Source organism: Puma concolor, chromosome B1, assembly GCF_028749965.1.
Source record: "Puma concolor isolate L17-30 chromosome B1, mPumCon1.1.hap2, whole genome shotgun sequence".
NCBI lineage: Eukaryota > Metazoa > Chordata > Mammalia > Carnivora > Felidae > Puma > Puma concolor.
This window is the reverse complement of record NC_141670.1, coordinates 50,265,338-50,279,244: the sequence shown is the minus strand read 5'-3', so window position 1 is coordinate 50,279,244 and position 13,907 is coordinate 50,265,338.

Below are 13,907 nucleotides of genomic sequence, written 5' to 3'. Positions count from 1 at the left end.
TTTGTACCATGCCTCATATCTTAACCACACACTGCCTTACTTTGTTCTACAGCTTTTAGGGAGTTTGTTTTTCCTTCCAATTGCACTGTAAGTTCAATGCAGTGTCATGGAAATAACATCAGACTGAAGCAGAGACTTGGCTTCTGTTGGCAACTTGCTGTATAACCCCAGGCAAACAGCTTCCTTTAACTCAGAAGTGAGGGGGTTGGATAGGCGAACTCTGAGATTCCTTTCCTAAAATCAGGGCCCTCTCCACAGGGCCCAGCTCCATGACATGTATATATAATTACACTCGAAAAACACTCAAACATTTGTTGATCACTGATTGCCAAAACACTGGCTAAAGGATAAATAAAGGGGAACACAATACAGGGCTTGCTCTTAAGGAACTCACAAGGGAGGACTACATACACATAGTCACTTGTAGAATTTACTGAATGAGGGTCAGAAGCGAAAAGGTCAGGAACTGGTTGATTGTCTGACATTTTGCCTGGTGGTTGCCTTTGTCTCCTCTCTGCACTGTTGGGCTCCGTGGCTGACAGCGCCAGCCCCTCCCGTGCTCACCTCACAAATGCAGAGCTCAGAAGCTCCCTGCTTCTGTCCTCACTATGCCACACATCCTGTTCCCCTCAGCTTACAAGTCGGCTGTGCAGCTCTCAACTTGGGGATGCCCCAGTCAACGTGGCTACCCTGCCCTCTGCCCTTCCATAACTGTCTGCTGGAACCTGAAGGCAGTCCTCTAAAGCTGGGCCTGACCTAATAGATTAAAATCTGGCTGCAATATAGAGTGGGAGGCTTCAGGGAAGAGGAAGAACATAGAGCATCAGGAAGAACACTAAGAAAACCAGCATAATGGACAGCCCAGAGTTATTTCTTTGATGAGTTTGTTATATGCCAAATGCTTTCCTGAACACTATACCTATATTAACTCATTTAAACCTCACAACATTATTCTCGATTTATGAATGAGGAACCCAAGGCCGAGAGACGTCAAATAACTGCCCAGATAGCTAGTAGGTAGAGAAGCTAGAACTGGAATTCAGGCTGCCTGGCTGCACAGTCCGCTGTCCCAACCTCTAGATATAAAACCGCCTCTTCTGCAGTACCCGGTAAAAGCTTTCTTTTCTGTCAATTACGATTATTTCCTGGAGCTACCCTGAGACAGACAGAAGGTAACAGGCAGATACATTTTCCCTGGTGTGTGGTGGGATCTGGAAGGTGCAAACTGGATAACCAAGACTGGAGTTACCGGTTTCGGGGTAGTCAGTCTGACTCTGAATTGCAGGAAAGGATCAGGCTACAAAGAAGGCCCTGGCAATAGGAGGTCTGAGCTCCGGTCTTAGTTCCAATCTAGAAAATATTTCCACCTTTCTGAACCTCAAGTTTCCCCCAACTTAAAAGTGACAGAAAGGGAAGGGAGTTGCTCCAGGTGAGCTCCCCGGGCCCCTCCAACAATCCGGTTACGTAGTTGGTAATGGAGAAGTGTGGGAAGAAGACCGTACAATATAAGGTCTGTGTGTGCAGAAAGACGTCTCTATGGGTGGAGGCAGGAAGGCGGTGTGTTTATGCAGCGGGGGTTGGGGGTGGGGGTGTGATTATACAGGGTCTGTGGACCCCAGGCAAGAAACTTAAGGAAAGAGGCTTTGCCGGGTAGGGACTTGGGGGAAGAGTTGAGGGCGAGCCCCTAAGCCGCGCTGTGCGCGGAGGGTGCAGGAGGAGGAGCCGTAACAGTGGCAAAATCAACGGGAGGCCTAGCGCAGCGCTCGCCGGGCGAGGAGCCAGAGCAGGGCCCCGGCCGGGCCAGAGGAGGGGCGGGGCGGGCGGGCGGGCCGGCCGAGGCCTACGCGAGCTCCGGGGCGAGAGCTAGGCGAGGCCCGCGCCCACCCTCCCCCGGGCCACCTCCGCCGGCATCTCTGCCGGCGCAGGCTCCGCCCACAACACGTGTCACGTGTGCGCCACGCACCCTCCCTCGGCGCGGGCCGGGGGCGCTCGGGCGGGCCGCGGGGTCCCGAGGGAGGAAGCTCCGGGGGCGGATCAGGGACTGGGCACGGGGCCGAACACTGGGCACAGGGCCGGGACACGGCCAGAGCCGGCGGACGCCGCCAAGGGGAAGGCGGGCGGCTTGGAAGGCGCGGGGCGGGGCCTGTCGTGAGGGGCGGGGCCTGTTGCTGGGGCTGGCGCAGGAAACGAGGAGAAGGGGCCAGTCCTACTGGCTGCCTGTTTGGGCTGCTTGTTTACTCCTGGCGGGGGAGCTTTAACCCGAAGGGCGGGAGAGAGAGAGGGAAAACGCGGAGCCGGATTTTCGAGCGTCTGGAGCAGGAGTGGGCGGAAGGAGGGGACTGCCGCGAAGGTGCCAAGGCCGCTGCGTTCCTGGAAGGGTCCAGCAGCAGACGTTCTGTAGTTTTTGTTTTTGTTTTTTGGCGTGTTTTTAAAATTTCCTAGTCTGTCTTGTGCTCCCTTCTTCTCCCGCCTCTACTCTTCTCTCTCTCTCTCTCTCTCTCTCCCACACACACACACACACACACGTTAGGGATCGGTGCTTGGCCCTGAAATTCCGTAACCCTAGAGTGGACTCCCCAGAGGAGAGGGCTGTGCCTACGTGCTCATAGGGATCCCTGCCTTATGATGTGCGTGCCTGCGTGCGTGTTGTCCCTGAGTGAGTCTCTGACACTTTTCTTAATCCAGGAAATGATTCAATTGCAGTATCGTCATATATTTTGCGTGTCTGCGTGTGGGTACAGTTACACAAATAAGTTAATTTTAGTCTGTATTCGAAGCATTCCTGCTCCTTCAGCTTCGTTTTCCAATTTGTGTGGTAGATGAAAGAGCTTTTCGTAAAATGTGAAGTGCTCCATAAATGTACTCGCATAAAAATAGAGGAGTGGGGGCCGGCGCTGTTGCATTGCCTTCTTCAACTCAGGTTTTCATTATCTGAAAATTCAGTTGGTACCAGCACAGAGATACTGTAACATATAATTTAATATTGTACTGGCAACTTCCATATAACCATTTCATACGTGAAGAGTTGAGGCTCAAAAAGGCGAAGTGGCTTGTCAACAATCACACATCCCAATCACAAAGAGCACAGGGACACAAATCCTTTCACTCCCAAACGGTGTCCTAACCCTCCGTCCATTCGTGTAGTGGACATATGTCATTTTCTCTGTCCAGCATTCATTCCTTTGGGACATCAGTCCTCTCCCTTTCCTGTGGTTTTATGTAGGCTCAAAACTACAGTACCCCATTCCTCTGGCAACAGTGGTCCAAAGGGTGGGCATTTCAACTAAGCAGAATCAATTAGAGTCTTTCCCTGGAATTAGTATATGAATACCAAGAGAGAGATTTTGTGTTCTGCTGGTATTGCTAAATTGGGGTGTCATAGTTGGTAACTGCCAGCAACAGTCTTCCCAAGTGTATGACAGAAGCTCTTTTTTTGGGGGGTGGGGGAACTCTTTTGAAGTAGGAAAGACTGGGACTAATAAGGGGCAAAAAGAAATGAGAGGTTTAGAGGACAAACCCTGACAACTTTGTTTTAACCTGGGGCCTAGCTGTGTCTGTGGCCAGTACAAACTCCTGGATTTCCCAGTTAAGTGAGCCAACAAATTCATTTTTTTGCTTAAGCTAGCATGAATTGAGTTCCTGTCACTTGTCTCCAAAGAGAGGCCTGTCTAATAAGTTTGGCACAGTATTATTTATTTATCCCTCAGAAAATAATGGAAGTTGGGTGCTTGCCACAACTATCACTTCTTAAGTATTCTAGTTCCCATGAGTCATACCAAGTGTGAGTTCCATGGATGTGGGTAGGCAGAAGAAAATAGAATTCTTCCTCAATATTATTGTATGATAAACAGGACACAATTCAACAAACCCAAATTAGAAGTTGGACAGATAACATTTAACTTTGGTGTATTGTGACAGCCTGAAGCATGAAGAGGGTAAAACTGAGATTTTTGAGATGAGATTATTAGAAGGTTTTCAGTGCGATGGTAAATAAAGAGGGACTGATAACAACTGCAGTTGGAACAACGTGAGGGTTAAGAGTGCCCACCCCTATCCCCCACCCAATGCCTCTGGAAGTCAAAAATCCATGCATAACTTTTGACTTTCTGAAAACTAATGCCTAGCAAGCCTTACTGGTAATACAAACAGTTGATTAACACATGTTTTGTATGTTATATGTGTTATGTAGTGGATTCTTACAATAAAGTAAGCTAGAGAAAGGAAAATGTTATTAAGAATATCATAAGGGGTGGGGGGCTCTCTTAACCCTCACGTTGTTCTGAGTCAACAGCAGTCCTACTCTTGATTTCTGCTCAGGTCATGATCTCCTGGTTTTTTGAGTTCAAGTCCCTTGTTGGACTCTGTGCTGACGGTGTAGAGCCTGCTTAGGATTCTCTCTCTCTCTCTCTCTCTCTCTGCCTCTCTATTTCTCTCAAAAATAAATAAATTTTTAAAAAGAAACTTTTAAAAAAGAAAACTTTAAAAAACTTAAAAAAAGAAAATCACAAGGAAGAGAAAATACGTTTATGATACTGTATGTGTCTTTATTTAAAAAAAAATCTGCTCATCAGTGGACCCATGCAGTTTCAAACTGTGTTGTTCAAGGGTCATCTGTATGCTATCGGCTAAAGGATAGAAAGGTGAGCAGTCAGTTTTAAAGAAGTAATGAGGACAGGGCATTGAACTGCAAGGAGCAGGGGCATTTAGAATCACAGACACAGAAGGAGTCCCTGACAGATCATTCTTCTTCCTCCTGAATGATTCTGGTGATGGACAGCTAGCTAGGTCACCAAGCAAAAGGTGGTCAATGGTCCAAGGAGAGCAGCGAAGAATGGTCCTTCACATCCTTTGTCTGCTGTTCTAAGGGTATGGGGATAAAACTGTAGAGGCCCTGTGTGTGTTCCTTGGGAACTCAGCAGGGAGACTGGATCTGGTCTGATACTGCTGTCATGAGAAGGAAAAAAAATTAAAATTTAAATGTATACAATACCAGTCCCTTGCCATTCCTTGACTTCCAGAGGAAGGATTCTTGGCTGGCTCACTCACCTGCTAGGTCTTTGACAAAATTAAGAGACAGAAGTCAGGAGCAGGCTTATTTCTCCACTTGAGGAGGGAGGAAAGAGGGAGAAGGGGCAGTAAGGAAGCAAAGAGAACAAGGTTGAAGACAGTGGAAGAGAGGAGGAGGGGAGAGAAACAGCTGTTGGTGGGAGGTAGGGGGCAGAAATTCGAAAAGAGGATTCCCAGGAGCTTTGTTGGGTGTGGTGAGATAAAATTCTTCCTTGGATTCCTCCTAAAGAGAATCTCAACAAAAACTCACATTATTTTCAAGGCATTTTTGAATTGAATTTGCTTTTCTCCTGGCTCTGTCACCCAGACCTCGCAGGTCTGCCATCAGCATTTTGAAACTCCTCCAGCTAACTGAAGGTGCTATCACATCTCACCTCCTGCACCTTTTCCCAACACATGGAAGAAACCAGACTGACAATAATAACTTTCATTTATCAAGTGGTGGGTTAGCATACTGGCAATGGTGCCAGTGGAAGCTGAAGTACATGATAGTAATGATTTTCCAGCCATTTTGACTCTTAGTATTCATGTCAAAGAATCCTGGCAGATTATTGGCTAGTGCATTTCAAAGATTCTCTTGATTAGTTTAGATCAGGAGGTAAACCATGAGGGAAGAGTAGAAATGTCCAAGAAATAACAACCTAGAATGGTCTGGGAGTGGATAGAAATCTGGTTTTCGTATATGGCAGCTCTTCACTCCCATGGCTGGGTGCTAAATGGCTGAAAACCCAGTTGCTAGCCATTTCTCTTGCCCTCAGGAATCATTGCAAGCTTGTTGGGGGAACCTGAGAGGCCATCAATTATACTGTCAGAAGGAGCTGGTTGAGATTTGGTGATTCAACAGTTTATGAGAAGATTATGAGATTGGTCATGTCTGAAACCGGGATGAGAAAATCAGAGTGCTCCCAGGTGGATAATATAAAAAGGTAATTGAACAGGATTTTACTAATTCACATGATTTGTACTCCAATGTATTATAGGGATTATTGACCCAGGATGTGGCCTAAAGCTAGCTGAATTGTAGGTTAAGAAAATCTGTGTGGAACTGGATATGTTATCAAGGTAAGATTATGGGTAAGTGTTTGATTGACTTTCTCCAGAAGACTAAAGATCAGGAAGTCCCATTCTTTCCATCTAAATTAATTTAGGCTGGTCTGTGCAAAGAGAAGCTTTTGTGACTAAATGATTTGAACTTGGAAAAATTAAATTTGAAGGAGAATCTAAGTTTCAGACCTTGCTATCTGTACTGAAACACAAAAGGGAATTAGATGATGTGTGGCAATCCCTTTTTGCTTCTAGCATCTTACAAATTGGTCTTGTGCAGTGGAATATCCCCCTGGATGGTGATGGAGGCTAGCCTATGATAGATGTAAGAAATTGTGCTAACTGCAAATACAATGAAATGTTTGGTACAAATAGGGAACAGTCCCTGATGTTCGATTCATAAGAGCCAGAAATTGTCATAAAATAATTGGCAGCGTTTAAAATGCCTTTAGAAACACGCTTTTGTCTGATTGGCTTATGGGTTTACGGAGTTTTAGAAAAATCTTTTTATTTTGTTTGTCAAAAAGTCATCCAGTTAATCAGCCCCAAATCCTGGGCAGTGGTTAGCTGGCCCAACACTGGTGTGGCCCTGTGGATATTTTAAGTATTTCCTGGTGTTGATGGTGCTGCCATCCGACGGTTTAGAGAGTGGGTGCAAATCATCCTGTGCCCATTGTGTTTAGCTTGTCAAGAAGTATGGTACTCTTGCACACTTGGAGTTAAACAGGGTTTGAAACATTCTTTTTTTTTTTTTTAATGTTTATTTTTTGAGAGAGAAAGAGAGAAAGAGGGTGAACAGGAGAGGGGCAGGGAGAGGGGGACAGAGGATCTGAAGCAGGCTCTGTGCTGACAGCGGACAGCCTGATGGGGGGCTGGTAGGACTCGTGGGGCTTGAACTCGGGAGCCATGAGATAATGACCTGAGCAGAAGTCTGACGCTGAACCGAGTCACCCAGGTGCCGCTGGGCCATTCTTGACATCTGGGTGGTCTGGGTTGTGGCAGGCATACCTGCCTTGGCAGAGTTTGGTCCTATAGAAGAATAAGGAAGAATGGCAGAATGCTTATGTGAGGCTAGTGAACAAAATGGAATATATTTGAGGGGATGAAGTTTAACAGCTTGACAAAAATGAAACTCTGGTAACTTCACTAGGCCAGCAGCCCCTTCTGCCATTACAGGGAAAGTAGGAAAGCTTTAAGGGCAGAGTTACATGACCAAAACAGGGGGCAGAAAAGTTAATTATTACTGTTGATTGGAACCCAAGAAAATACAATAAAGGATGGCTGGGAGGGCATTCACAGTGTATACTTTTCTGGCAATTCTGTGCTTCTGACTGGTTGTCCTGCCTTTGCTTGATCTCTCCTCTCTCTCTCTTTTGATAGCCCCCAATCTATTTTTTGAGTAACATTTGTAATCTAGGGGCCCAGGTGACTTCAGGCTCCCTGCAACCCCAAGCGTAACCCAGTCCTCTTTAATTTCACAGTCTAATGTTTCTTGTCCTTTCCCACCTTATTTAATGTTGCTTATCTCTTAAATAGCTCGGTGTTATCTCTCCAATGGGTGGGAAAAGCTGGCTACATCAGCCCATTTTAAGGACTTTCTATGAGAAGATTATTATCACAGAGGTTATAATGTGGAAACCTTGTAGAGAAGGGCTCTGTTAGTATTTAGTATTTAATAGTGTTTGTTGAGTTGAGCTGAATTGGTATTTTCACCACGTGGTATTTTCCTGTACCTGGTATGTTTCAGAGTGAAATCCATGTCTAGATAGTCTTAAGCCTGTGCAAAAATTATTTCCTCGGACTTGCACTCCTCTGGTCTCAGTTACTAGCACCTCCCCCGGGGCACAGTGTAGGATGAAGCTGGAGTTGGTCCACCCTCAAAATGGTTCTGTTCTGGATTTTATCTTTCTGCTCTGACCAGCGAGATAAACATACTTTTAATCCCCATTTTTAATGCACTCACTAGAAAGCAGACAGGGTTGTTCCAGAATGGATTTCCTGTGTCATAGAAATCACAGAAGCATAAAAGGAAAAACCAGATGTGCGCAGAGAGCCTGCCTGGGCTTACACATTCTTTCATACCCAGAGTCATAGGGCTTTATGGTCCATGTTCCCAAAGCCAGCTCATTTTTTCCCCTTTCGATTATGTACTGTTGTCCATATTCACAGAGTTTTAGAGCTGGGAGGAAGCAGGCACGGATCTGGGTGTTTATGCAGTGGGGTGTATCTGTGGGTATCTTAACACATGTGAGGACTTGTTTGCTTGAAAGCATGGCTGTGCTGAGCCAAGCAATCTATTCCAAGGATACCCTTAAGCTTTGAACAACCTACTTGCAATCTATCAATCCTTTCTCTTTAATGAAATGCAAAGCCCACCTTCTCCAGGAAAGCCTTACAGATTGAGCAGATCAGAGAGAAGACACCATTTGCCCCAGGCATACTTGAATACTCCTTTCTCTTGAGAGTTTCGGAGTCTTGTGCCTTTTAGAATGCAAAAGCTTAAAATAGGTGCTGGGCCTGTTTTGTCCAGTAGGATATATTGTGCTTTTTCTCAACCAAAAGAAAAGCAAAAAGTATGTTGCAAATGCAGACTTAGTGGTATTATCCTTTTCACTTGAAACCGTAGCCCGGTTTGAGGCTGTGTTTAGAACTGTGTGGCATCTCTGATAACACAAGTCCTGAGTGTAAGTGGATGAGAGATGGGTGGCAAGCAATTGGGCAGCTGGGACCTTGATGCCCTAGTGTAGGAGAGCTAAATTCTGGAGGGATTATTTGGGACTAAAGCAGTGGATAGGGACCCAGTACGGGGGTAATGTTATGGCGGTCTAACCAGACCCTTGATTCGTGATTATTTCTTGAATGCCTATTCTATGCCGGACACTGTTCTAGAAGCTGGGGATACAGCAGGAAATAAAAAATAGTTTCTGTTATCCTTGAACCTATAGTTGAGTGGATGAAGACAGGCTGGCAGGTGATGATAAGTGCTAGGAAGAAACCTAAAGCAGAGCCAAGGGATGGTTGTGTGGTGCTATTTTAGATAGATTAGCAAGAGAATGTCTTTCTCAAAAGGATGCCTTTGAGCAGAGACCTGAATCAAGAGATGGAGAAGTCATGTGGGAATCTGGAGGAAGAGCATTCCAACTTAAAGGAACAGCCTTGGAAAGGCTGAGTTGGGTTGGCCAACCCAGCCTTTGGAACTGGGTCTGAGAATAGCAAGGGAGCCAAAGTGGCTGGCACTGGGTGAACCAGGGAAGTGTGGCGGGCAGTGGGGTCAGAGAGTTGACTGGAGCAAGACTAGGTAGGACCTTCTGCTGAGGGAGGTGGGAAGCCACTGAAGGTTTTGAGCAGAATAGTGATATGAACTGACTTAGGTTTTAAAAGGATCATTCTGACTGCCATGTTGTTGAATATGGAGGCAACGGAAAAAGCAGGGAGACCAGTTAGGAACCTCTTATGGAAGTCCAGGTCAGGGAGGCAGTGGTCTGGGCAGGAAAGTCATGGAAAAGTAGTGGAAATCACCCCCACCACCCCCATTTCCACTACTTTCCCACTACTTCATAGATAGAACCAACAGGATTTTCTGGTGGATTGGACATGGATTATGAGAAAAAGTAAGGAGTTAAGGATGACTCCAAGTTTTTGTTTGTCTGTTTCCTGAGCAACTACAAAAATGGAATTGGCATTTACTGAGAGGCAGAGAAGCAGAATTCTGGAGGGAAATCAGAAGTCTGGTTTTGGACATGGTACATTTGAGATGTGATTGGACACCCAAGTGGAGATGTCAAAGAGGTAGTTGATTGGTGACAAGAATCTGGAGCTCAGGGGGCCAGGGTAGGTATAAAATCAGGCTCTGGTGGAAGTGGAACCTGAGGACTCAGTTCATTCCATAGGCCTCATCCTGTTCTAAATAAATGGTTAGAAAGTCTTCACCAACCCTGGAATCTAACTGAGCATCTGAGACATATTTTGAACCAGGGATTGCCCAGATCATGGATGGAATAGCTCTATCAGTCCCCCAGTCCAACTAGCAATTCATTGTTAATCAATGTTTATCAAGTGCCTACTACGTGCTGGCACTGTACCAAATGTTGGGTATTCAGTGGAGAATAAGAGACGTTCCTCGTCCTCATAAAATGTTTAGTCTTATAGGGGATTAGGACAAGAGAAAGAAGCTCTCAGGACAGTGCAGTGGGGTAAGTATAGGGTACTATTGGACACAAGGGAGAGGCACGTAATCCAGTCTTGGAGGCTTGAGAAAGTGCTAGAGAAAGTGTTATGGAAGCCAGCCGATTCCTGAAGAATGAGTAGGGATAGTCAGGTAAAGAGGTGAGAGAGAGGGCTGGAGAGTGTTCTAGGCAGAGAAAAGAGCATGTATCAAGTAAAGAAAAAGTCTGTTCAGGCAAAGGACAAAAATTCCGTTTAGCATGTCTGGAGTGCAGTGTGAAGGGGGTTGAAACAGAAGGGCAGGTAGTAGCTGGAGAATTAATTAGGAGTCACACCACGAAGGATCTAAATGAGCTTTGCCAGGACTTTATTATAAAGCTATGGGAAGAAAGCCTTTGAGGAGTTGCAAGGCAGAGGGAAGAGGCCATAGTAAAGAGTGAATTGGAGGGAGGCAAGGCTGGAAGCAGTTACATCAGGGGTTTGGGGATAGTGGCAATCTCAGACTCACATTGCCCTAAAAATCACCTATAAATATACCCATATGATATGAGGCAGAGCCTGGGGCTGCTTTGCTTAACCTTAGCTAATGGGAGATGCTTTCCAAGAAGATAATTACTGTGATGGAAAAGAGATACAAGATGCTTGCATTGTAATGGGGGGCTAGGGTATGGGAGGAAGCAAGGTGGAGGGACAGCCTCCAGGAAGGGCAAGCTCTAGTCGCTGGCTGGCGGTGGGGGGAGCCAAGATCGCAAAGCAACAAGTTAAAGTCTTTCTACAGTTTGCTTTGTGTAATGTGTGTGCTGTTCGGTGCGTCTTTAGGACAGGGCCTGGATTCTGTGTGAAGAGGCTGAGTGCTGGGTGTGTGTTTGGTACTGGATGTTTGTGATGGGAAGTTCTCTTTGAGTCTCTGTTAATGTGCAAAACTCTGGAATGCAAACTGTACAAGTACATACCTGCAGTGGAAAGGGGTATGCGTGCAGTACATGCTGTGAGAGAGCACAGGCCTTTTTCTGGCCTGTGTTCACAAGACAGTCTCAAACAGCATAAACTACGGGTTCTGTTCAAACTTAGAGACCCTTTTGGTTCACTTTGCACCCAGCGGGAACTCACATATTTGTCAAATGAATGATTGTTCCTGTTTTATTAAAGTTCAATCGTTTGGGGGGGGGAATTTATAGGTTTGGTTACAAGCAGGAACTAGATGTTTTAAGAAAAATAAACTCACAGCCTAGCACCAACATCCATTTACAAAATCTGGCAATTTACGTACTGTAATGGAGTTTATATACTAGTTGGAGTCCTACCTTGTGTAAAAAGCTTTCACTATTTCATTTTGTTCGACAAACATTTACTGAACACCTCAGCCACGTAGGCAGCACCGGGCTGTTGCTGCCGGAACTCATTTCCCTCTCCTCTGAGCCACCTTAGTCTGGGTGCTGCAATTAAAGCTTAATTATATGCTATCTTGTATTGTTCCTTAATTGTTGCATGTGCATGAATCCACTTCAACTAGGCTGTCTGTTCCTTGGGGGCAGGGACTATATTGCAAACTTCAGAAATAGGCGAGGAACTTAGCAAAGGTGAATATACAGTCAATAAACACCCGCTGTTTGAGAAAAAAGGGAAAAAACATGAAACTATTTGTAAACCGTAGTACTACATAACATATACGATACCTTAATAAGGGAACATACATTATTGTTAATTAACGAAAATATTCTTGTAATAATAAAATATAAAATTCGAATCTGCATTTTCCTGTTAAAGAAAGGTTTTGTGCATTAATAGAATTGCTATGATCCTCACAGTGGCTTCATTCTGGCTCTTTTTAATGCAAAACCAGAATGTTTCCTTGAGGATGAGAGTCGAAAGGTGCAATCGGTCTTTGGTGAACTACTGGATAGCAGTATTATCCTAAGCAGGATTTCTCAACAGTGGCACTATTGACATTTGACACCAGGTAATTCTTTGTTGTGTGGGGCTGTCCTGTGTGTTGCAGGATGTTTAGCAGCATCATTGGCCTATACAAATTAGATGCTGGTAGCACTCCCCTCCTCCTACGTGTCCCCCACCCCCACCTCCGTTGTGTGCAGACATTGCTACCGTCTCTCGAGGGCAAAATCACCCCCAGTTGAGAACACATGTCCTATAGGAATTTTGTTCTATTTAGATATTTTTCTTTTTCTTTTTTTTTTTTTTTTAACGTTTATTTATTTTTGAGACAGAGAGAGACAGAGCATGAACGGGGGAGGGTCAGAGAGAGGGAGACACAGAATCTGAAACAGGCTCCGGGCTCCGAGCTGTCAGCACAGAGCCCGACGCGGGGCTCGAACTCACGGACCACCGCGAGATCATGACCTGAGCCGAAGTTGGCCGCTTAACCGACTGAGCCACCCAGGCGCCCCTATTTAGATATTTTTCTAATGTGACAAATGGTGGGAGAAAGGGGATGGGAAACGATATTTATTGCCTACTTGATGGGAGCTAGGCACTATACCTATGTTTTCTATTTCATCTTACAGGTAGAGAAGCTGAGGTTCAGAGACATAAAAATCTGCTGAAGATCATAAAGATAAAGCAGGAAAGTCAGGATTGCAAACCAGTCTTGTCTGACTGCAAAGTTTAGTCCTTTCCAGCACACACCCCACTGCCTCTCTGCAAGAAAAACAGCATACCTCAAGTTGAAGAAGTGCAACAAGTATGTTAAAAAATATTTAAAACTTTTTGGGGGAGGGGAATTATTGCTTCTATTCCTTAAACTTACTTGAATATAACTGTATATTGCCCATACCTATCGACACAGGGGCCCCTCACTACCGTTGTAACTCTGGTCTTATCTCTGAAAAACATAGAGCAACACAATGGAATAGCTTCAATTCTCCTTGTTACAAATTATACAAAAGCCAGAGCCTAACGGTGCCAAAAGCAACTGGTGTCGTTTACATAAGGGCTCGAGAGCTAATAGTTAACTTTCTCTCATTTAATTCCAGAAAGAGTAAATACCGCCTTACTTTACAACTACAAACGGGTAAAATCGAGTAAAATGTCATAAAATGGAGAAGAAAACATTAACCCAAAAGGAAAATGGAAAGGTTGGCTCCGAAGCTCCCTCCCTCTCACGCTTTCGTTTGCGCTCCGGGCGGGTGCCGGCTGCGCGGCCTCGGACTCTATCGCCCCCGCCAAGCTCCCGTCCTTGGCGCCTCGAGCTTTCTGGCTTCCTTTCCCGCCCTGGGGCGAGCTCGGCCTCTCGCGGAGAAGCCCGTCCCGGAACCAGGCCTGGAAAAACAACAGCAAGAAACTTTGGCTCGGTTTGCGGTTCAGTGAAACAAGGCAAACACTCAAGTTTGGTTCGGGGCTGCAGCCGCCGGTTCCGATTTGGGGGTGGGGGTGGGGGGAGGTGTCACAACTCGGTCAGGTTCAAGTGCGCATGTGCGCGTGGAGTCGCTCGGGCACTTATTGAGCGCCCACTGTCTACGAGCCGCCGGGGGTGTATATCCCCGGCGCGCGGTGGGTGTGCGGGGAGGGCGCGTGCGCGCGTGGCCGGCGGGGGCGCGCGGGCCGCGCGCGCGCGCGGCGCCTGTGGCTGGGGAGGGGGGCGGGCGGGGGGGGTGTGTCCCCGAGGCTCGCTCTTT